A 22,978-nucleotide genomic window follows, 5' to 3' on the forward strand; every position below is an offset into this window, starting at 1 on the left:
ACTCTTTGTCGAACATTTCTTTTCTAAATCGCAAGAATTTGTACGTACGTGCTTTTGCCCGATTTAGAGGATCCAATCATCGTGATTGACGCCGGCTTTTGGAAACGAAATTTGTCCAGATCCGAAGACATGTCGGTGACCTCGCGTGCTACGCTTGTAGACGAGTGGAAAGAACGCATCGCAGACACGTTTCTCAGTACTCGCGCGGAGCACATTCCCGCGCGGCGGCACACTCTTTAGCTTCGCGATAAATGCTAATTTTAACACGCGTCGCAACGCTCCGGTTTATAACGACACCCGTACGCGAGCAGCGATTAACAGTGATTAAGCAACGAAGGATATGAAATAAAAATAAGCGGAGGCCCTAGAAGGTCCGAGTTGACCGCTCGCTTCAAGGTCGTCTAGCAGGAAGTGTATGCAGGTTTGGACATGTCTCGAAAGCTCGGATTGTGTTCTTTTTTTTTTTTTCATATGCAAATTAAATACATTGTTTTGACGCTGGCTCGCTAGCTCTTTTGTTTTCAGTCTCGTTTTTTTTTTTTTCTTTTCCTACGCACGTGTTGATTGCACAGCGAGTCGTCATTACGCAATCCGCTCGGTATATATAATCCGAGGTATCGTCCCCTGGTTGTCTTCACTGCTTTCTCTTCGAAAGGAAAAGGTAATGCTGGAAAAGAAAAAGCTTTGTAGGCCCGCTGTATACTAATGTCATCATTTTCAGACTGACGTCCCACCTCGAGCCACTGCCGCCCTCCGGTCAAACCAAAATGGACGGGGTCCTGAACAAGCTGTCTTCCCTGCGAGCGTCGTCATCGTCTTTGTTTGTCAGCATCAGCTCCATTTCGTGCAACGTCAAGATGCCCGTGCTGGAGGTGAGGCGAATGGACACGCGATACGGGCCATTCGTTTATGTGACTCTCCAGCTGGAGAGCGATGTGGTAAAAGTATGTTTACCCAAGCGGTTCGCCGAACTGAATGAGGAAGATCTCCGGAGCATGAGGGCGATGGAGGGACTCACGATGGAGAAAACCAGCGGTGACGAGTGGTCACCGGTCATCACTTCCTCGTGCTCTGACTAAAAAAAAAATTGTGAGCCGCTCGGGACAACTCGAGAAAAATGGTAACCTACCACTTGTGTGATGTGCGAGAGCGGCAGCAATACTCCAGCGCGGAGTCGTTACAAGTTCATCTGGCCCAGGTTCACAATATCCCGCCGCAAGATTGCCTTCCGTTCATCAACTCACTGTGCGCCTTTCGAAACTTTACCGCGCGTTATGATATGCCTTTGCACAAGCGCGACGACGAGTCTCACGATGTAACCACGCTTTTTCGGCTTCCGTCCGACGCAATGGCTAATGTTTTTAGGCATTATGAAATGCCATTGCGTTTTTTCATTACTTTAACCGTGGAAATGACTCGTCTCAGCGGTGACGACGAATTTGAATTCAGCGTGCACTACTTTCATTTTTTAGTCCACACGGTCTGGGCCGAAGTTAGCATTCGCGATGCTCTACAGACTGCATGCGCCGAGATCTCTGCTCGCCTCGAACAGTATCAAGAAGGAGGATCTGGGCTTGTCGTCGTCGCCATTCAGACCTGCACCATCACCGTTGGATGTTTCACTGCGCCTACGGTCGGTTGTGCGAGTTTTGTGTTACCCGGGGAACTCCCAAGCAGACAGTGCCTAGTGAATGTGAACGAGCAACTGAACGAGTCGGAGAAAAACATGTGCTTTGTGTTTTCTGTGCTCGCCGGTCTCCAACCCGAACCCTCTAATCGATCGAGAGCTTCTTGCTACCGAGAACATTTTGGCAAGTATTGGTTCCCCACCGCGTATTCAGTGACGTTTCCGCAAGACGTGCAGGCTTTCGAGAGAAAAAACTCCGTGTCCGTGAATGTGTAAGGTTATGATCGAGAACAAAGGTTCGTCTACCCACTCAAAGTCAGCGATAGCGAGTTGGAAAAGCACGTGGATTTGCTCCTGATAGACGATCACTTTGTTCTGATCACCAACTTTGCCGGACTTTTCGCGAACAGGCGCACTCACCGTTTTCGCTGTAAAAGGTGTTTGATGGGCTTTCGCTTTCGCACTGCGCTGGGAAGTCATTTATCGCTGTGTAAGGAAAAGAAGGCAGTCCGAACGGTGTATACTGCAAAGGGGGACGCGCTGTATTTCCGGAGCCCACAGACGATGGAACCTTTCCCCCACTTTTGCGTCTACTATTTCGAGGCCATTCTGGAAGCGGAAAACATGGGTCAGGCTTACGAGAAGCACGTCCCCAGTTCGTTTTGCATACTCGTAATCCGATCCACGGACTGGCGCATCGTCGAGCAGTTTTTGTACCGGGGCGAGGACTGCGTGGAAAAGTTCATTTTCATCCTTAATCAATTGTCCAAGCTCAGTGGCGAATGGATTCGAAGTGAGGAAGTGCCAATGGTGAGAGTGGACGAAGAGGCTCACGCGTCGGCCTCTCACCGCGCCATTTGAGGCGAATCGTTTGGAAATCGAAAGAGAAAAGTCAGAGATCACGATCACTTCAGCGGATCGTACAGGCAGTCGTTGTGTCAGGGATGCAATTTAAATATGAGAGTAAACAAGAAAGTCATTCCAGTGCTCGCGCACAACCACTCGTATGACCTGGCCTTTATACTACCCAGACTCGACTTATTCGAGTCTAAAGATATTAAAGTGCTCGCCACTAGCTGCCAGCAATTTAAGCGACTCGACGTGGGTAACCTGCGGTTTCTCGACAGTCTGGCATTTCTCCCCGCCAGCTTGGACGCGCTGGTTCAGGACCTCCGTTCCAAGGGACTAGAAACTCTGTGCTGCCTAAAGCAGCACGTTTAGTTTCTGGCGCGGAAAGGCGTATTTCCCTACGACTACGTGACCAGTTTCGAGGCTTACCGGGAGCCCGAGCTACCGCCCCGAGAGTCATTTTACTACAAGCTTAACGACAGCCAAATTTCGGAGGAGGACTACCGTCACGCCCAAACCGTCTTTAAAACATTCAATTTCAAAAGCCTAGGAGAATACAGTGACCGCTACCTGAAACTCGACTGCCTACTTCTCGCCGACGTGTTCCAAAATTTCAGGAAATGGACTTTAAACACGTACGAGCTCGATCCGTTACACTAAGTTTCCCTGCCCGCGCTCACTCTCGCCTGCGCACTTCAACAGACTGGGGTAAAACTGGAGCTGCTCGACGACGTGGATGTGTATCTCTTAATCGAAGCTAGTGTGCGAGGAGGAATTGATCAATGTGCCATTCGTAGCACGAGGACTAACGTGCCAGGAACCGCATATTTCGATCCCGACACGGAGGTTTCTCACATTTCAAACCTCGACGTGAACGGCCTGTACGCTACCACCATGCGGCAAGCCCTTCCATGCGCAGATTTTCGCTGGCTAGATCGCGAGGAAATGGACGCTCTCCACTTCCAGCAGGTTACCGACGACGCGCCCGATGGTTACATTTTAGAGGTGGACCTGGACTATCCTCGGGAACTACACGATTCGCACGCGGACTTTCCCCTGGCTCCCGAGAAACGAGGAGTCCCGCTCGAATGGCTCTCACCCTATCAAAAAGCGCTCGTCGAAAAATTTCACCTACCCCAGCGAGAGTCTGAGCAAAAGCTGCTTCTCACCTTTTACCCGAAACAGAATTACATTATTCACTACCGAAATCTCAAGCTGTATCTGGAGTTGGGCTTACAGCTAAAGGCCATTCATCGCGTTTTAAAGTTTTCGCAGAGTGCATTCCTTAAAGATTTCATCGACTTTAACCACAACCTCCGAAAACAGGCGACAAATGCTTTTCAAAAGAACCTATCTAAAGTCATTATAAATTCAATTTATGGTAAGACAATCGAAAACCCACGCCAGTACAATAACGTTGTCATTAGCGTGAGTGAGGACGAAGTGCTCAAAAACCTGCAGAAGCCTAACCTGAGACAGTTCGCGGCAATCAGCCTGACCATGGTGATCTTTCAGTTTTCCCAGAGAACGCTACACTTGAACAAACCCGTGTACACGGGTTTTTCTATCCTAGAGATGTCCAAACTGGTCATGTACAAATTTTTCTACAAGCAGGTCAGGCGGGATTTCCCCGACGCTCGCGCAGCGTATAGCGACACGGACTCGTTCATCCTCTAAATCACCGACCCGGATGTAGACTCGAAGCTCGCGACCCTTGCCGAAACTCACCTGGATACTTCCGGGTACCCAGCCGATCACCCTTTGTTCTCTCCCGCAAACAAAATGAAACTAGGAGTGTTCAAAAATGAATTCCCAAAAGATCACATTCTTGGATTTGTTTGTCTGAAACCAAAACTCTATTCGGTCGAACTAGCCTCTAGAGAGCACTATGTGAGGGCGACAGGAGTGAAAAGGTGCGAGTCCCGTAAGCTAACCTACGAGCTCTACGTTCAAACTCTCGAGCAACAAACTCTGCACAAGATCACGCAGCGGACTATCGCTCGTAAGTTGTGCGAGAACAAGACTGTTGCCGTGGAGAAGATAGGACTGAACCCGTTTGACAACAAGCGCTTCATCGACTGTGACGGCGTTTCAACTCTTCCTTTCGGACATTGGAGCCTCTCGGGAAGTGCTTTTTTTTTTTTTCATCATTTCAGACTGGTGTATCCGTGTACACAGACGGTTGCGTAAAGAGCCATTTTGTTGTGTGATCTTTATGTAGCGCGAGGGTTTTTCCCCCCGCCGAGTGTTTGATGATTGTATAAAGAGCTGTCGCGCTCCATCTGTTTCTTCGTGTTTTGAGAATTTCTTAGATATATGCCTATTGAATTAAAACAAAGAAAAAGATCCATCCTTCATTTGTGTCCTTTTTGTGGCTCTATTTCAAAATCAGGTTACAGGGCGGAGCAGCAGGAGAGCTTTAAAGCGGGAGAGGAAAATTGCTTGCGCACGAGTATGGAAATGTGTGTGTCGTTCCGTCAGTAGTCGCTCGCCGAGAAGGTTTTGATGCACTCGCGGAGCGGTACACCGCAACATAGGAGCGCACCGACGTAGAGACAGTAAAGTCCGCACGTGTGCGACAGAGTCCCTTGAATTCTTTGCTTGGAGTATAAGAAAGTCCATGCGCCTCCGGTGAAGTCGTTAAATTCCTTGTGAATCGGAATCATTCCGAAACTGTCAAAATAACTAATTGCATTGTCCTTTGGGCACACGTAGAAAAGAACCCAGTGTTCACCGAACGAAGACCTCGGTGCCGTATTCACTACGTAAAGACCGGGTGAAGCTGTCTCTTGACCAATCTCGTCGCACGCGAACGTGCCACGAAACCAGGGACGCGTGCAATAATTTCCCGCGAAAATTGGGTAAAATTCGTGCTCTTCCATTTCAGCCAGCAAACTTGACGTTTCTCTCCTTGTCGATTTCCAGGACGGGAGGCGTTTCTGACATAAAGACAATGGTGATGGCTTTAGTTAGGTTTTGCTTGAAGGTCAAGGTGAGTCTCACGTTCGCCGTGGAGATGGGACTAAGACTCTGCTCTTCCCTGTCCGGAGTCAAAATGTAGTAGAGCAGAAAGGAGTCTTTCGAGAAGGCAGCTTTAGAGTAGGGGATGTCTCTTCGATTGAGGCGGTGTTGGAAGCTCATATAGGCCTTCATGTAGAGATCCTGAGCAAAATCAAACTGCTCCGTCTGCTGGCAGCCACCCTCGTCCAGGACCGCCGTTTTCAGGTTGAAGTGTTCGAGCTTGAAGGGGTCGTGCTCGCGACTTCCCTGAAACGCCTCGCTCTTCACGAAAGCGACGAGGAGCTTTGACGGCACTCGATGCGGATACAGATCGTCAAGGATAACGTGCGACACACCGTCAGAAACGGTTCTGGTCTTGATCTCCACCCCACGTAGTAGATAAGTCGCGGGAGAGGACTGCAGACGTCTTTCGATGCCCACTAGCACCGTCGGGGCCACTTGCACGCGTTGAATGTAGAGCACAATGCGAGGAGTTGGACGACGTGTTTCTGGGGAACCGTTGAAGCGGCCAAGAGCCTGAAATCTTCGGTATTTTGACGCAGCACGATGCGAATATCCACCCCGTTCAAGAGAAGCTTGTCCTGGTGACATATGTCACTCATAAGAGGACAAAACAAATAACAGAGCGTACTTCCTTCGGTTACTTTAAAACGTGCCATAAGGCCCTTGGCATCGGCGGGAATGTCGAGCTTTTCGGACGTATTTACCGGGTCTTTTTCGTACAGCATCGCAGAAAGAGAGTGATCCCTACTGACCTGGTTTGCGTGCTGGAGGATATCGAGATAAGAACGATAAGCATAATGTTCGTACTGGCTCACCAAAGTCTGGTTCAGATACACGTGCAAGTATTAAAAAAGGGAGCTTCCAAATGCCTGAACCGGTATGACCTTATCCTGCGTTTCTGTTCCGTCCAACGCGGTGGTGCTCGCGGGATCGCCATTGGCTCGCACGATTTTTGTCTGGATGTACACAAAGCTTGATTTCAGATCGTAGAAGTGAGGTCCTAGAACGTGAAATTCTAAGACCGAAGTGGGTGTTGTCGTGGCGACAGGAAAGAATTCGATATATTCGGACTTTTCCAAAGCAAAAGACGTAGGCGGAAGAGAGAAGAGATCAAGCCCTCCGCTGGTGCACAGACAGGAACGCTCGTGCAGGGTAAAAATATCGCCCGTCATTTTTTTGTGTTTAGGTATCGAAAAAGTCATGCACGACCTTTCGTTTCTTTTGCCGTCTAGAAACTGAACAGCACTGGCTGGACGCCTTTCTTTTATGTCCTCCGCCAGACTGCAGCTTTTAAAGGAACTCGTCTCTGGTGCTTCGATACGTGCGGCCCATTCCCTTCTTTACGGCGTCCTTCAGCGAAGAACCCGGTCTCATTCGCTCTGCAATATCTCTACCCGTGTACACTAGTTTTCGACCCAGGTAAGGGGCCACTATCTTTGTAAACACTGGCGATAGCCTCAAATAAATGTCCGACAGAAGTCCGCTCCCAACTTGGAACAGGGGCCCGGACACAAAAAACGTGAGCGGTCTTTCTCCGGAACCCGAGAAATGTTCTAAACAACACGGTGGAGACTTTACGTGCATTTTCTAAAATGAAGAGTGGCTGCAACGCGACCCAATCCGTCCAGAAATGGGATGTATCTTCCTCTCTCGCCAACAAGCTCGACACAAATGGGGCTCACTTCTTTTACGATCACTTTCTTATATTGTGGTAGATTAAAAGAATAGGATAATATTTCGTTTCGTTTTGACACTACGAATGGGACAACTCTCAAGAGAGAGGCTATCACGTCGCCGACGTGCTTCGCTTCTATGATATCGCAATAGGCAAAAATCTAATTGCTGGGAAATAATATCACATCACGGTCTGCCACCGAGAAGGAAGTGTACACGTTCTTCTGAGCAAAGCCAAGCATGTGGGATAAGTGAGCATTGATTAAGATATACCCACTGTGGTGCAATTGTAACTCTACGACTTTGATGTATGGATTATAACGAAGCAATATTTTGGAGGAATTCAGCTTAAGATGAGACTGGTAGGCGCTGTTTATCGCGTTAATGAGATGTTCTGGTGATTCGTAGAAGCCCTCGAGGATCTCAATTCGATCCTGTGTCATCACGTGCTTAACCCTCGTCAACTCTACCTCGACCTCCCGATCGAATGCATCTTCCTCCACGGGGCTGCCTTTCACGGGCTGACCTACTCCAAAAACGATCTCTGCAAATCCGACTTTTTCGACAATGTAGGGGACATGCGCAGTGCGTTGTTTCTCTGGAAGCCTATAGAGTAACATTTTCCTTTTCGCTCCCCGAAGGAAAAATCTATCAATGTAACCCTGTTTGGCAGTCAATGTTTTCTAGTGGACCGCTGAATGTGCCTGACTGTACGTCAAGCATGTCTGATTGGCCAACAAGTTACTCTGACCGACAGTCAAACTCCAGTCAGACCCCGCTTGTCGGCTTTCTGGTGGTTTCCTGGTGGCAGTGGGCCGCCGCGAAATGCCATCAGGATGTCTTGGTGGTGATTCTGACTGTACATCGATTGTCTCTGACTGTACGTCAGAAAGCTTTGACGTGCCGACAGACGTACGGTCAAAGGACGTAAAGTTCGTTCGGATACCACTATTTCGTCAAATCTATGAATACGAAAAGTAATCTATGCACGGGAAAACAATTTTGGGACGTGAGCCCATAAAACCGCTGACGTTAGAGATATGACACGCAACCGACCGACAATCTTGATCAGAAGCCCGCCGAAGCGCCGAAGCGCCGAACACGACACATCGCACTTCGCTTCGCGCATAGAGGCTTCGCCGAGCTTTCATGAACGATCGCTCTCGACTCGTTTTGTTTGCCCGCTCGCTCCAACCTGTCGATACTGCCCGGGCTCTACAATGTCTTATGTTTTAGTAGAATTTCTACTCGACAAGACCCAGCCTGTTGTGAGTTCCGACGATGTAAGGGACTTTAGCGGTGTAGTTGAAGACGACAGGGTGTACCAGGTCTACTGGGCCGGTGATGCGCGAACAAAAGGATCGTTCTACGACGCGAAAGTACTCTACATGGCAGGTGAGTAGAACTCAAGTACGGCGAGTGATGTACGAGTGCTTTGCATAACATGCTGACGGCTTAACTGCATTTGCAGCCAAAGCATTTTGTATAAAACGAATAGTCAAATCGAGTTTCTCTAACGGTGGCGTAGCATAGCGGTTATGGTGTCCGATTTGTACGCATGTGGTCCCGGGTTCAAAGCGCGGTGGTGTTGCTTTTTTTTTTTTTCTCGAACATTGTTTTATCGAGGCATTTGGCGATATTTATGAGTGCGTATAGCTTTACTCTAATATAAATGCTGCCCTTGTTGATGAAATTCCCTTGGCAGTGGCCGTCAGACGTCATCTGATGGACCATCAGATGACGTCTGATGGTCCATCACGTTCCACCAACGCTGCTGACTGGCAGTCAGTGTCCCAAATTACGTAGCTTGATGGAATTTTCAATAGGGTCGAAGCTGGTCTTCAAGACCAAAGAGCTCTCGCAGGGCGCTTTTCACCAGCGCGGCAAAGTCTTGCTTTGGCTGTATTCGTAGCTTTTTGGTGCCTTCCACTTTCCCGGCATCCGTGGGTCTGACCAAGTACAGCACGTTAGATGGGCTCGTCACATTCTTGATGCTAAACGGGAAGTTCAGTTCTTCTAGGGCTACCTCGTACGGTTCGTCTAATATAATTGGTTGAGACAATTGTACCTTGAACTTGCTCAAACTATTGTCGTGAAAAATGTCCGACGAGGCATTTGAGAATAGATTCACGTAAAAGTCATCCCTCATTTCGCTTCTTCGCGACCGATGAGTACATAGGTCGAGAGCAGACTGACCGGACCGCTATCAGGGTCCAGTCTTTTCTTTAGCAATCTTAGGAGAGAGAGAGAGACACACACGCAGTCATCCTATAGGGTTAGTTATTTTTATTTCCACGAGTGTAGAGTATCCACGGTGATCAGGCGATATCGAAGAACATCGGTGGCCAGGCAATGGATATATGGGGCTTCGATGTGGTTCTTACAATGCATCTCGCGTTTGATGGTCTTCAGCGTATCCGAGATAAATTCCACCACGTCCGTCGATTTCGATGCGGACACTTTTGTCAACACCTTGCCCGACCAATGGGATAAGAGCACAAAGGGCTGCTCGCGGGATTCCCACTCCTTGTCCCGCACCTTGTAGCTCTCGTAGACCTTGTGGGAGCGAGGGCCGGCCACCACCACCAGAGTGAAGAACATCTGGGCCGCGCAAACGTCCGGCCGCGCAAGTGCATAAAAGAGGGGGACACGCCCACAGGGCGGGGAGACGGACCGTGGCCACGGAGGCGTGCAGTTCGAACGCTCCGGCAATGTTTTACGTTGATACTAACAATCCATTCCTGTTACTTTAATAAATGTAGTTTCTCGTTTTGGAAACCCCGGCTCCGTGTTGTTCCTCCCCGATGGGCATGCAGCAAGGCAACCCTACCACATGGCTCCCCACGTGCTTTTGCTGCCCTTCTGTCGGAACGACACGGGGCTTGGTTTCTTTTCTCGGTAAGTTTTTTTCAACCGCGGTGCTTCTTTTCCAAGTAGTGCTGGTATCCGCGACAGTGCGAGTGCTCGCTGAATTGGAGCCTCAAAACATTGCTTAGTCACGCGGGAGCGTGTTTATCGCTCTGGGGGCGTGTTTATTTTTCTCGAGTTGAGTATACCGCCTGTTGCCGGAAACGTTTTCTTGTCTGCTTGGCGTTTCTGTTTTTTCCCGCCATGTCTCCCACACTACGGTCCAAGACGAAGGATGGCGAAAAGCCTGGAGCAAGCGTGGATCCCGGAGTAGGCACGACGGTTGCGGAGGCCGAATTGCTACTGAAGGTGGCAGCCATGTGTGATGCGGTCACACAGCGTCTCGCCGTGCAGCAGTCACGTGAGCCGGAGCTGCGTCCCGAGCTGACGGTGCCGGTGTACATGGCTACAGCGACGTCAAGTCAGTCGCCGACTTTCTGGGTGAGCTCGACGTCTACAAAGCCGCCTCAGGCGCCTCGAAATCCCTTGTGATAAGCAGAATACTCCCACTCGCTCTAAAGTCTAGCGCTGCGTGGTGGTTAAGGCTGCAACCTACGTTCACCAGCTTAGCGGAGTTCGAGCGGCAATTCCGAGCAGAGTTCCTGCCACCTGGTTATGAGTTACAAATCTTGCAAGAACTCGAGTCCCGAACGCTACGTCCGAACGAAAGCCTGGTTCAGTATGTTCGCGCATTGCAGGAACTCACACGAAGGGCACAACCTAATGCCTTCGAGTCGGAGAGTATAGCTGGGGTCCTCAGACAATGTCACTTAAAGTACCACGCGTACCTACACGGCCGCACCCTTGAGACCATTCAAGGGCTAGCCCGGCATGCCCGCAGCACAGAGAAGATCTTCCTCGCTCAAAAGAACTATCTCCCACCGCCTTTGGCCGCAAACTCTCTCGAACCCGCATGTGCTTGACAAGACCCCGAGGAAATCCCGGCGCCAAGACCTCCGCGGGACTGGCACAGAGTGCCCAATCAAAGAAGCTGGAGGCGCTCCAGTTTTGGTTCAATGCGGGGCCATTGGAGGACGTCCCAAAAAGCGCCGTGGTGCCGGCGACTCAAGCAGGAATTCGGACCAATGCCACAACTGTGCACAGCGTGGCCACTTCCAAAGAGAGTGCCCAAATGCAAACACGAGGCAGAACAAAACAAATGGCGGAAGGGCTGGAAAGTGAGGGGAGAGATTGTGCGAATCCGGTCAACCCTCGCGCGCCTATAGGCCGTGAAAATCGGGAAGGTAACGTGGCATCCCATTCGGGAAGCTATTACGGCCGGCGCCGATGAGCCCCAGTGCAGAGCCACCGATGGCCACTATCACAGCTGGGACCACGCACGCAGCATCACTTGTTCCATCGGTATGTCTAATTCAGACTAAAAGCGAAGTGATCGAGCCACGGATGACGATCACTTTGCTCGGTTTTTCTTTTGCCGCGCTTTTAGATACTGGGGCTGCTATCTCGCTTATAGGGGACGCTGCCTATGAACTATGCAGCAATAAAATAAATAACCTTTCGTTCGGAAGACACACGTCTGCAGTTAGCCTCCGGTTTGACACTGTCGGCGGGCGGAGCGGTAGGGCTTAAAATTTCATTTAATAAAAAGAAACGGCGTCAGCGCTTTCTGTATCTCCCGGGACTCGCCGTACCCGTGATCTTTGGTCGAGACTTTATCGCAGGCGTAAGCACGACGCTCGAATTCCCTCGTGACGGCTATTGTCTGGGAAACTTGGAGGACCTGACTCCCGTTCACCAGACGGGAGAACTGCATCACTGGCCCCATTCCCCCAGCCTACTTCACAACGCCTGTACCTGCCCTACCATCCAAAATCTCGGATACCCTGGACGAGCGTCCGGGCACTGACCTCCAAAAGAAACAGCTGGAGGACGTCTTGCGGCCGTTCTCTCCGATGTTCACGAAGTGACCAGGAAACACAGACAGCCTGCTGCATCGAATGGAAACCGGTAACGCACCGCCTCGGAGGTGCAATCCACGCCCCATCAGCGTGCACAAAAGAGAACTCCTGGACGTGGCCCTTTAGGAGATGCTGGACACCGGCGCAGTACGTGAGTCAAAGAGCCCTTGGGCATTTCCTGTCGTTCTCGCTCCGAGAAAAGATGGAACTGCCAGACTCTGCGTAGATTACTGACGGCTGAACGAAGTGTCTGTACGGGACAGCTACCCTTTTCCCAGCATTTCCTCCATAATGTACGCGCTCGGCAACGCGACGGTGTTTACCACATTAGATTGCAGCCGCGGATTCCTTCAGATCGAGGTGCATCCGTTAGACGTGCAGAAAACCGCTTTCATTTGACACAGAGGGCTGTACGAGTTCACCCGCTTGCCTTTTGGCTTGTCCAACTCGCCAGCGAGCTTACAACGTCTGATAGACGTTGTGCTCGGAAACGCAAAGTACGAATTCGCGATGGCATACATGGATGACGATGTTGTTTTTTCGCGTACATTCGAGGAGCATCTTGAACACTTTACTATCGTGCTTGAGCTGATGCGGAACGCGGGCCTAACAATCAATTCGAGGAAAGTTCAACTGGCCGAGCCCACATTTAACCTCTTCGGATTTGTTGTCGATAGCGGCACGCTCCGTCCCAACGAAGAAAAACTGCGCGCACTAACTGAGTACCCGCGCCCCCATGACGTGAAATGTTTACAGTGATATCTCGGAATGATTGCATTCTATAGGGATTTCATTCCTTACTGCTCCGAGATTTCTCAGCCGCTTAATCACCTCCTTTGAAAAGGCGTCAAATGGTGTTGGAGCGAACAGCAACAAAGCGCATTCGCAGCGTTATCAAAGGCAGTGAGAGAGAACGCGTGTGTGCATCTCCCCGACCTAAACCAACCATTCGTTTTGCAGACAGATGCAAGCGATTGTGCCGTAGGAGCTGTTTTACTGCAGCAACATGATGGTATACTTCGCACGGTTGCTTTCGCAAGTCAGACCCTCGATTTCGCACAGCGTAACTACAGTGTTGCCGAAAGGGAATGCCTAGCCATAGTGTATGCGTTAATGCGATTTGACATGTATTTGGATGGCGCAACATTCCAAAGTCAATGTGATCATTTAGCGTTGTCAGGGCTGAAGAGACTTCAGAACCCCGCTGGTCGCCTCGCTCGTTGGGCACTTACGCTGCAACAATACGATTACACTATTCTATACAGGCCGGGTGCTACAAACCAAATTGCTAATGCACTTTCCCGCGCCGCCCTTCCTGAGGACCACGTGCAGGAATCCCCAGGGCTGGTCGCAGTCGTTAATACAACAGAGGGACCACCTGACTCACGGTGGGGTACATTGGTCTCAAGAGAGGATCTTCTCAAGGCCCAGCACGACGATGGGTTGTGCCAACAAGTGACTGGCTGGCTGGCAGCGTCCGGTCCAGTCGACCGCCCAAGTGACACGGAGTTCGACTCCTACTTGATGAGCGACGACGGCCTCCTGCTGCGCTACATCCCCCAGGCCGACGACGATCCGGATGGTTCAGCATTCCGTACCGTGATACCCCGCAAGCTACGTAAGCTTTTCATCGATACATGCACAGCTCTGCCCTAGCCGGACACAGCAGTGGGAGCAAGACTTACGATAAGTTGTCCCAGATTGCGTTGTGGCCCGGCATGCGGCAAGATGTACTGAGGTATGCGCGTAGTTGCCCGTCATGCCAGAAAGCGAAGCCAAGTGGTGCTCAACCCCGAGGTCTCATGCAACCGATCGCAAGCCAGAGCCCTTGGCAGATCTCTCGCTGTGACGTCATGGGTCCATTTCCACGTAGCCCACGCGGAAACCAGTCCTTTTTCGTAGTAACAGACCATTTCACCATATGGGTGGAGCTGTTCCCTTTACGAAAGTTGGATTCGAAGAAAATATGGGACTGCCTGCTTCAAGTTTTAGCGCGTTTTGGTTTCCCGGCAAGCCTAATTTCGGATAATGCGTCGTATTTTACGAGCAAAGTGTTCGTCGAGGCGTGCGCGGTTCTGGGAATTGAACATAAACGGACTTCGCCGTATTATCCCCAGGCAAATATAACCGAAAGGGTGAACCGAAACCTTAAGATGATGCTTGTTGCTCATACGGAGCGCCACAAACACTGAGATGCGAAGCTCCCAGAAATGGCCTTCGACACTCGCACCACGGTTAACCGGTCAACCGGGCTCACCCCTGCCCAGCTCAATTTTGACAGAGAGCTTGCTTTCCCTCTCACTAGCACTCTCCGTTCGACAGAGCCCAGGGCACAGGACCGCAACTACACAAAGTTCGCAGACGACCTGCGAAAGCGTTTCACCATCAACCTCAAGGAAGCCCGGGAGAACCTTGACGTTGCCAGACTGCAGCAATCCGACCAGTACAACCAGAAACGCCAAGACCTGCAGTTCGAGGTGGGAGACTTGGTGCTCAGGCGCACTCACCCCCTGAGTGACGCGGCGAAAGACTTCACGGCCTCACTGGCCAACAGGTGCGTTGGTCCATTTCGTGTAGGCAAAAAGCTTTCCCCGCTTACATACACACTAATCCACCTTTTCAGTGGTGAGTCCACAGGAACAACTCATATCACCGACCTTAAACAATTCCACATCCCGGAAGATGGTTTTTCGCAGGATCAGACCGATGCCGACGACGGCCCGTTCCCGGACCCCCCATCGCCACCACACAGGCGGTACAACCTACGACGTCGGCGACGGCTGAGAGAAGTTGTAAAGCGGTGAACAGGATTATTCTTTTCTTTTCCTTCTTTTTTTTGGGTTTCTGGCGTTGTACCTCGATCCTATATCATCCCACGGGTCTGATCGCCTTTCTGAGGGGGGAGAGGGGGAAATATTGCGCGATTGTGTCTACCCCAGATCCTTTATCCTTTTTTTTATGCATCATAGAGCCAGGGGTTACACATTAGAGTAACCCATGGCAATTGCTCGTTCTGATTCACGAAGATGGATCATGGGCGACGCCACTACCAATCCCGGGCATCTGGACGCCAGGGTCCCAGGACACGTGGCGGTACCAGTCCCCGAGGGCAGCAACCAGCGAGGCCCACCCCACGGAACTGCGGCCAGTGGGCAAGAAGGCACCGAAAACTGCAACTGCCGGCGATTCCGGAAACGGCCACCAAAAGACAACCGTGACCTGGAGCGCGCCCTAGCGCCGATACAGCGCCGCCGTCCACACCCTCGACGACGACTCCCTCCCAAGGACGACCACGACAACACTGGCATTGACATGCCAGACGCTTAAGGGTGGGGAAGTGTGGGAGCGAAGGCGGAAATCCGGTCAACCTTCGCGCGCCTATGGGCCGTGAAAATCCGGAAAGTCACGTGGCATCCCAATCGGGAAACTATTACGGCCGCCGGCAATGAGCCCCACTGCAGTGTGGGAGCGAGGGCCGGCCACCACCACCAGAGACCGCTACTGACCACTCAGAGTGAAGAACGTCTGCGCCGCGCAAAGGTCCGGCCGCGCAAGTGTATAAAAGAGGGGGACACGCCCACAGAGCGGGGAGACGGATCGTGGCCACGGAGGCGTGCAGTTCGAACGCTCCGGCAATGTTTTACGTTGATACTAACAATTCATTCCTGTTACTTTAATAATTGTAGTTTCTCGTTTTGGAAACCCCGGCTTCGTGTTGTTCCTCCCCGATGGGCATGCAGCAAGGCAACCCTACCACAACCTGGGATATGATCCTGAACACAACGGAGTCCACTTCATATAGAATGAACTTGCCAAAAACTATGAGGTCCACCAACATATCGAACGCAGACATAAAGAAGTTGTTGTTGGCTTTTCGATGTGCAGCGCAGCCTTCGACATCGCTCCATCGAGTGTGTTAATCTTCGCAGCTATCCAGACGTTCACACACGAGCATCTTGTCAGATCGAGCTCCGTCGCACGAGTGAGGGTACGAGCCCAAATGCAAGAGCTAAGGTGGCGTCACGAGGCTACGAGTCCGCGAGCAGCGTTTGAACCGCGCGCGCGCTCGAAATCACGTGATAAGAAAAAGAGCAACACCCAGCGATGCAAATGATATTACACGACCATCGTCACATGACCTGCGGCAATGACGTATCCTGTTTTTCAACGGTATTACAAAAGCCAGGTAGCGGGAAAACACGTGATCTGATTTGCACACACGGACGACTAAGACGAGTTAAGCCCTGTGGGAAGCAATGTGCTTCTAGCTCAGGGGGTAGGGTGTCGGGCTCTTGTGCACGAGGTAGCGAGGTCGATTCCCAGCCGCCGCGGAGCCTTTTTAGCGAACAAAAGCGATTCAAATAATATCACGCGAGCCATCGTCTTCGTCCTTCTCTTCTGGGCGTAGTGGCACAGCTCGCGATCAAGCGGCCGTGGTATCGCAGCTCCATTGCTTTGGTTGCGTGCTTGCCCCCTTTTTCTGGTGTTGACGGGTGCTCTGAATAGTTCCGACATCCTCCCTCCAAAAACGCACTTAGTCCGTTTTATCACACTTCGAGGATTCCAGGCAGTACAACAGCTGTACAGGGCGCTTCACTGTAGTTCCGTCCGGAAGCCCTACTTCGAAAGACGTACCTTGTCGTTTCGTCCCGGGAGTACCTGTTGGACGATTCCTGTCTCTCAACTGGCGTGGCTGCATACTTTCACGTAAAAGCACCAATCTCTAACCTTGATTTAGTGACGTGACTGCCTCGTAGCATGCGGCGATCTAAGTTCCGTCACGTACTCCTCCTACCAGCGTTGCCAAAAGCTCTTCATTACTTCTTGTCTATGCTTCCAGTGCTTCTGTAGTGTCTCAGCTTCAACATCCTTTAGGTCCAGAGCTGTCGGTTTAGGTAACGACGTCAGTCGCTTGCCAGCAAGAAAGCACGACGGGTATAGAGGCAGAGGCTCTTAGCTTTCGTTTTAGGTGAAAGTCAGTGGTCTCGAATTGAAAACAGTCTCTATCTCGCTAAGCAGGGTTCCAAGTTCTTCCTTGGTCAAGAGTCTTCGGTCAATGGCCTTTTACATTGATGTCTTGACTGACCTACCGAGACGCTCACAGAACTCGCGCCACCATGGGGCAAGCTCCGCAATAAACTTCCAGCGAATTCTGTTGTTGCTGAAGCGATCCTTGAGCTATTCGCTGCGAAACATGTTCCAGGGTGCTTTCATTTCCTTGTTTGCTCTCTTAAACGTCAGTGCGTTTTCTGAGTAAACAACTCTTGGACGTGCTTGTCGTGAAGTAAACCGCCTGAGCGCTCGCAAGAGTGCTTCCGTTGTCAGGACCGAAACCACCTCCAAATGAACAGCCCTTGACACCTCGCATGTAAACAATGCCACATATGCCCTTTTAGTCGACGTCTTCGTTGAAACCCACAAGCGTACTGAGTGAAGACACTTGTCCAAATAGCTTCAGATGGTTTATTGCTTCCTGTCGTGTCGAGATACAACCTTCCGTCACCACGCCCAGATCCAACCTACCCAAACCCGCTTTTTCCCGCTCTTTATCAGCCTGTTCCATCCGCTATCAACCTCACCCTCGTGACCACTTGAGCTCGCTTCTGATAACCACTGATAGCACACCTACCAGTCATGCACACCTAAGCGTGGCATGACATGTCTATCCTTCATCTGAAACCCTTTTTTTTTTCTTTACACCTTATAATCACAAAGGCCTACATACCCTGCATGAACACAAATTACAATACATAGTAGAAGGCACCCGAATGACGAGGAAAATAAACAATAGTTACAAAAACAAAATTACTTTACAGTTTTTTTTTTCCACAAGTACAATACTTATCGTAGCAGAGACCCGAATGCCGGGAAAAATGAACGATGGTTACAAAAACCGCGTCACTTTGCAATTTTTTTTTTTTTCAGCAAGGCGCATTGAGTGACGATAGAGGTGTGGACTGGTTAACCCGACTGTTTCGTCTCGCTACACCCCCAATTTGCTCAGGCCCGACCCAGTCGAGATAGGGCGTCTGCCGGCACATTTTTGGTCCCCTTCACATGTTCTATCTGTAAATTATACTTTTGCAGGGACAATGCCCAGCGTGTTAATCGTGCGCTGTTTGGCGACGACGTTCCTACGTACCGCAATGGATTGTGATCATAGCGAACCAAAATTTCCGATCCGAACAACCAAGTTTCCAACTGTTCTAGTGCCCATACAATTGCAAATGCTTCTCTCTCGATTGTTGACCACCTACTCTGTGTCTTATTCAACTTTCGGCTCAAGAACGCAACTGGCAGTTCTTTGCCGCCGTCGCTCTTCTGCGATAAGCATGCGGCGACCGCTTTCTCCGACGCGTCTGTCGACAAAATAAACCTCCGCGTCAACGATGGGGCTGCAAGTTTCGGCAGTTCTATCAATTTCCTCTTCACCGTTTCAAACGAGTCTTGTTCTTTTTCACGCCATAGGAGTGCATTCGGTACTTGCTTTCTCGTCAACACTGTCAGTGGAAGCACTATCTCTGAATACCCTTCAATATAATCTCGATAATAGTTAATCAATCCTAAGAGACTCCTCAACTGTTTTTTGTTCTCTGGCCGTCTTAAGTTCTGAATCGCGGCAACCCTTTCTGGGTCTGGTGCCTGAAATCCAGAGCCTATTTCATGGCCTAGGTACATTACTCTGCCTTGTCCGAACCGACATTTCGCCAGGTTGATTGTAAGCCCGCAAGCTTCTAATGTGGCTAGCACCTTGCCAAGCGGTTCCACATGTTCTTGCCAACTGCTAGAAAAAACTGCGATGTCATCAATGTATGCGCAGGCATACATTGCATGAGGTCTTAACACCTCGTTCATTGTTCTTTGGAACGTCGCTGCTGAATTTTTAAGCCCATATGGCATTACAGTCCACGCGTACTGGCCTTGATCGGTTACGAACGCGGTACAGTGCTGAGACTTTTTTTCCATTTTGATTTGCCAGTACCCTCTGGTTAGGTCCAAGACCGAGATGAATTGGGCTTTTGCTACGCACCACAACTGTTCTAGTGCCCATACAATTGCAAATGCTTCTCTCTCGATTGTTGACCACCTACTCTGTGTCTCAGTCAACTTTCGGCTTGAATGTATGCTTGAATGCTGCGTTTCCTCGCGATTCTTTTCCGTTTTGTCGACTGCGCCAGTGAAGACACTTGTCCAAATAGCTTCAGATGATTTATTCCTTCCCGTCGTGTCGAGATACAACCGCAGCATCCACGCTGTCGTTCTTAGTAGGCGAAGCGCAGAACTTAACCTCTTCATCTCTGTCGTGTTTGAAATAGTTTTTTTTGAGTAGTGAACCTTTCTTCTTCAGGTGATTCCACAGTGTTGTCTTGAGGTCCAGATTGTTGAGGCCGCATAGAACGTTTGGTTAACCAACTGGGTCCACTCCACCACGCCTCCCTTCCCAGCAACTCGGATGCTGGAATTCCTCTGGTCACTAGGTCAGGTGGGTTTTTGTTTCCTGGGCAGCGGGATCGGACTTGCTCTGACTTTCTACAACTCTGTTGAGAATAAATGGCTTCCACCTGCATCAATCTCACAGAATCCAACAGAGGGCTATCTTGGAGCCCGTTCACAAGTCTACCTCTTGAATGTCTTCGTGTAACTATGTCTGGATATAATTGCTTAGACTTGAGGCAATAAGGCATGCCAGAAGTTCGAGTCGTGCCTGTGAAACCCCCTTCAGAGGAACAACACGAGTCTTGCAGGGGGCCATTGTAGACACCATGTACCCAGGGTTACTCACTGTGGCCCGGTAGGAAACAGCCTCATATGCCACGGGGCTCGCATAAGCAAATACGTGTAGGACCTTTCGTGACGTCGTTCCTTTCACCCCTTGCCAGTAGACACGTGTCACCATGACGTCGCAAAGTGACGCCAATTCGTCACACCACTTCACACCACTTGTATCACTGAGTAAACATTTCCCACGGCAAAGGGTTGTTCCAGTCCAGGTTCAGTTGCCAGATCCGCTGGAACCATATCTTTACATGGACAACAAATGAAGCGATGAAGCCCAATGTATCGTACAACGTGGCTCTGGTCTGTAACAGGAATATTTTTTGTATCTGTGTTTCTTTCAAGAAACCTCACCCCATCACCTGGTAAGATTGTCAGGATGTCTTCGTTAAGTTGCCAGTTCAGTTCCAGCACTTTCATTAACCCTACATTCTGCCCCAGTGGTTTGTCGCTCTCTTGATATGCTCATATTTGTCGGAGCAGGCTACCCGAGTTTGGGGCCACTTTGTGCAGCTTTATGAATGCCTGTTGGAAGATTTCAGTCGCTTCTGCGCAAATCATCAGTTCCTCTGCCTCGTTAGCTTTACTCGTGAGAATGTCGTCCACGTACAGGGAGTCCCGAAGCAGTGGTGCTGTCTCCGGATATTCTTATGCCATGGTCTCCAAGTTGCGTCTCAGCGTCGCCGCCAAAAGAAACCGGCTCGACGTGGTGCCGAAGGGCACTCGTGTCATCCTCCATACGATGATTGGAGGAAGAGGTTTTCAAACTTCTGGTGTCGTTTCATACCAGAGGAGTCGTAATCAGTTATGGTCCACTCCTGCGATGTTGATTTGTAGAAGTGTATGTCCGATGTCAGCTACCAATGTCGCACGATGCCTTCGGAAATTCAGCAGTATCCCAACGATGGCTCGGTTAAGGTTGGGTCCACTCTTGAGACAGTCATTCAAAGGCTTTGAGCTAGAGCTGTGAGACGAGACAGCAATGACGCCTCGTAGTATGGTGGTTGTGCTGCTCTTACGATGAACTGCATGGTGCGAGAGCCTCTTTTCTGCTTGTTTGCTCACTGCAGGTTCTACTATTTTGGTTTTGGTGTACGTCTGGACTGTTGCGTCGTACTCCCTCATTAGCTCAGCATTCCGGATGAGTCACTTCATTAAGAGTTGAAGTCATTTCTCGGCGATCCGTACGTTGTCGCCCAGATTCGCTGTGTTTTTTCATGGAAGTGAAATTCAACATCGCTGATAATTTTTTCTGATGGTTTCCTGAGGTCTCTGGCTCACTATATCTACTTTCCTATGAAGCGTTTCGGTGCCCCCATCATTTCCAGGTCCCAGAATTTTGTAGCACCCCTTGATGTCGCGCTTTCAGCTGTTGTTGTGTTGAGGGCCATGTCCTGGGAGCACTGGACGACTGTTGATGAGTTACACTGACCCTTAATCGTCTAATCAAAGGAAGTCTCCGCAGCCCGAAGCTCCCATTTAGCTTCCGAATCTTGCCTGTGACAAAGTACCAGTAATGGTCGCTTCCTACCAGAACGCGACGCCAACGGCGCAGTCTTCCATGTAGAGGTCTGCAATGATACCTCCTATTGCTTCCAGTTGCCGACTAACCTCTTCTGAAGGATATGGCAGTCGCTGTTCACAGATTCGTTCAGCCTCGAGAGCTTCCAATCGAAAGAGTGTGTCACTGTGTCTATTTTCAAGAGTCACTAGTACACGATGAAACGCCTTTTTGGTTTAATGGTAACCGAATCTTCCTACTGTTAATCTCTCGTTTCCCTATTGACGGCATCCCAGCCCTGTCGACCTCATTTTGGTTATAAATGACCGCTGACTCCCACCATCGAAGAGGACTCTGATCAAGGCACGCTGCTTGGCTCCTGAGCTCCAAACTGTAGCTGTTTGCAGCAGCGCCGTCTTTGCTTCATCATTGACAGCTGCATGAAGTGTCACAGGATCGGCGGAGACTTCACTTTTCCGTGTTGTCTCCGGTTTTTCAGTTGATCCCGAGAGGAATTCGGGGTCGCACATAACGGTGGCGTATCGATCTTGGCACTCAAAACATGCGTTCTTGCTTCTGCACTTCTTGGCGAGACGTTTTTTTTATACATTCAAAGGATCGTCTAGCCATCTGAAGGGTCTGTCATGTTTCAGTGTGAGACATTATTTCAGTGTATACCTCGGTGTCATGGTTTGGCGACTTGCAGAACGCACACTCCTGGTTGTCTGTTCGTTGTATTAGTGCTGCTCCAGTCCCTCTGTTTCTCCACGACCTCTCAGGTTCTTTTAATGTAGCAGACGCAGCGCCCTCACAGCCCTCACGCCCCTCATGCACTCGCCGCCCTCACAGCCCTCACGCCACTCAGCGCCCTCACGCCACTCACGGCCCTCACGCCACTCACCGCCCTCACTCCACTCACCGCCCTCACGCCCCTCACCGCCCTCCCGGCCCTCACGCACTCATAGCCCTCACGCCACTCACCGCCCTCACGCCCCTCACCGCCCTCACGGCCCTCACGCACTCATAGCCCTCACGCCACTTACCGCCCTCACGCCACTCACCGCCCTCACGGCCCTCACCGCCCTCACGGCCCTCACGCACTCATAGCCCTCACGCCACTCACCGCCCTCACGCCACTCACTGCCCTCACGGCCCTCACCGCCCTCACGGCCCTCACGGCCCTCACGCACTCATAGCCCTCACGCCACTCACCGCCCTCACGCCACTCACCGCCCTCACGCCCCTCACGCACTCACCGCCCCCACGCACTCATGGCCCTCACGCCACTCACCGCCCTCATACCCCTCACGCACTCACCGCCCTCACACTCCCACGCATTCATGGCTCTCGCGCCACTCAGGCCAGCTTCAGATGGGGCAATTTCGCCCAGAAACTTGACGTCGCAACACCAGCAATACGGGCCGCCCACGATCACACGCACCAACCAATTGCTGCAATTTGCCATCGTCATCATGAATTTTAATTTTTTTGCCCTATTTAGACACAATTACGCGTTATAAACGTGTTTTGATGCATCTAAATCTCGTTGACAATACTAATGTATCTTTCTGAAACAGTTTATTTCCAAAAACAATCGATTTCAAACCAGAACCAAGTCTTTCGGTGTTATCATCTCCGGCACAAGTTATCACGTAAAAATTTTGCGTCCCGGATTGGATGCAGCCGCTCCAAACGTCTCCG

At 50.6% G+C, this 22,978-nt stretch overlaps 1 pseudogene; it reads left to right on the forward strand.

Annotated features, from left to right (window-relative positions):
* The first annotated feature begins 2,191 nt into the window (after positions 1-2,191).
* LOC120841240 lies at positions 2,192-4,666 on the forward strand (annotated as a pseudogene).
* Positions 4,667-22,978: the final 18,312 nt, after the last annotated feature.

Source organism: Ixodes scapularis, unplaced genomic scaffold (assembly GCF_016920785.2).
Source record: "Ixodes scapularis isolate PalLabHiFi unplaced genomic scaffold, ASM1692078v2 ptg000769l_1__unscaffolded, whole genome shotgun sequence".
NCBI lineage: Eukaryota > Metazoa > Arthropoda > Arachnida > Ixodida > Ixodidae > Ixodes > Ixodes scapularis.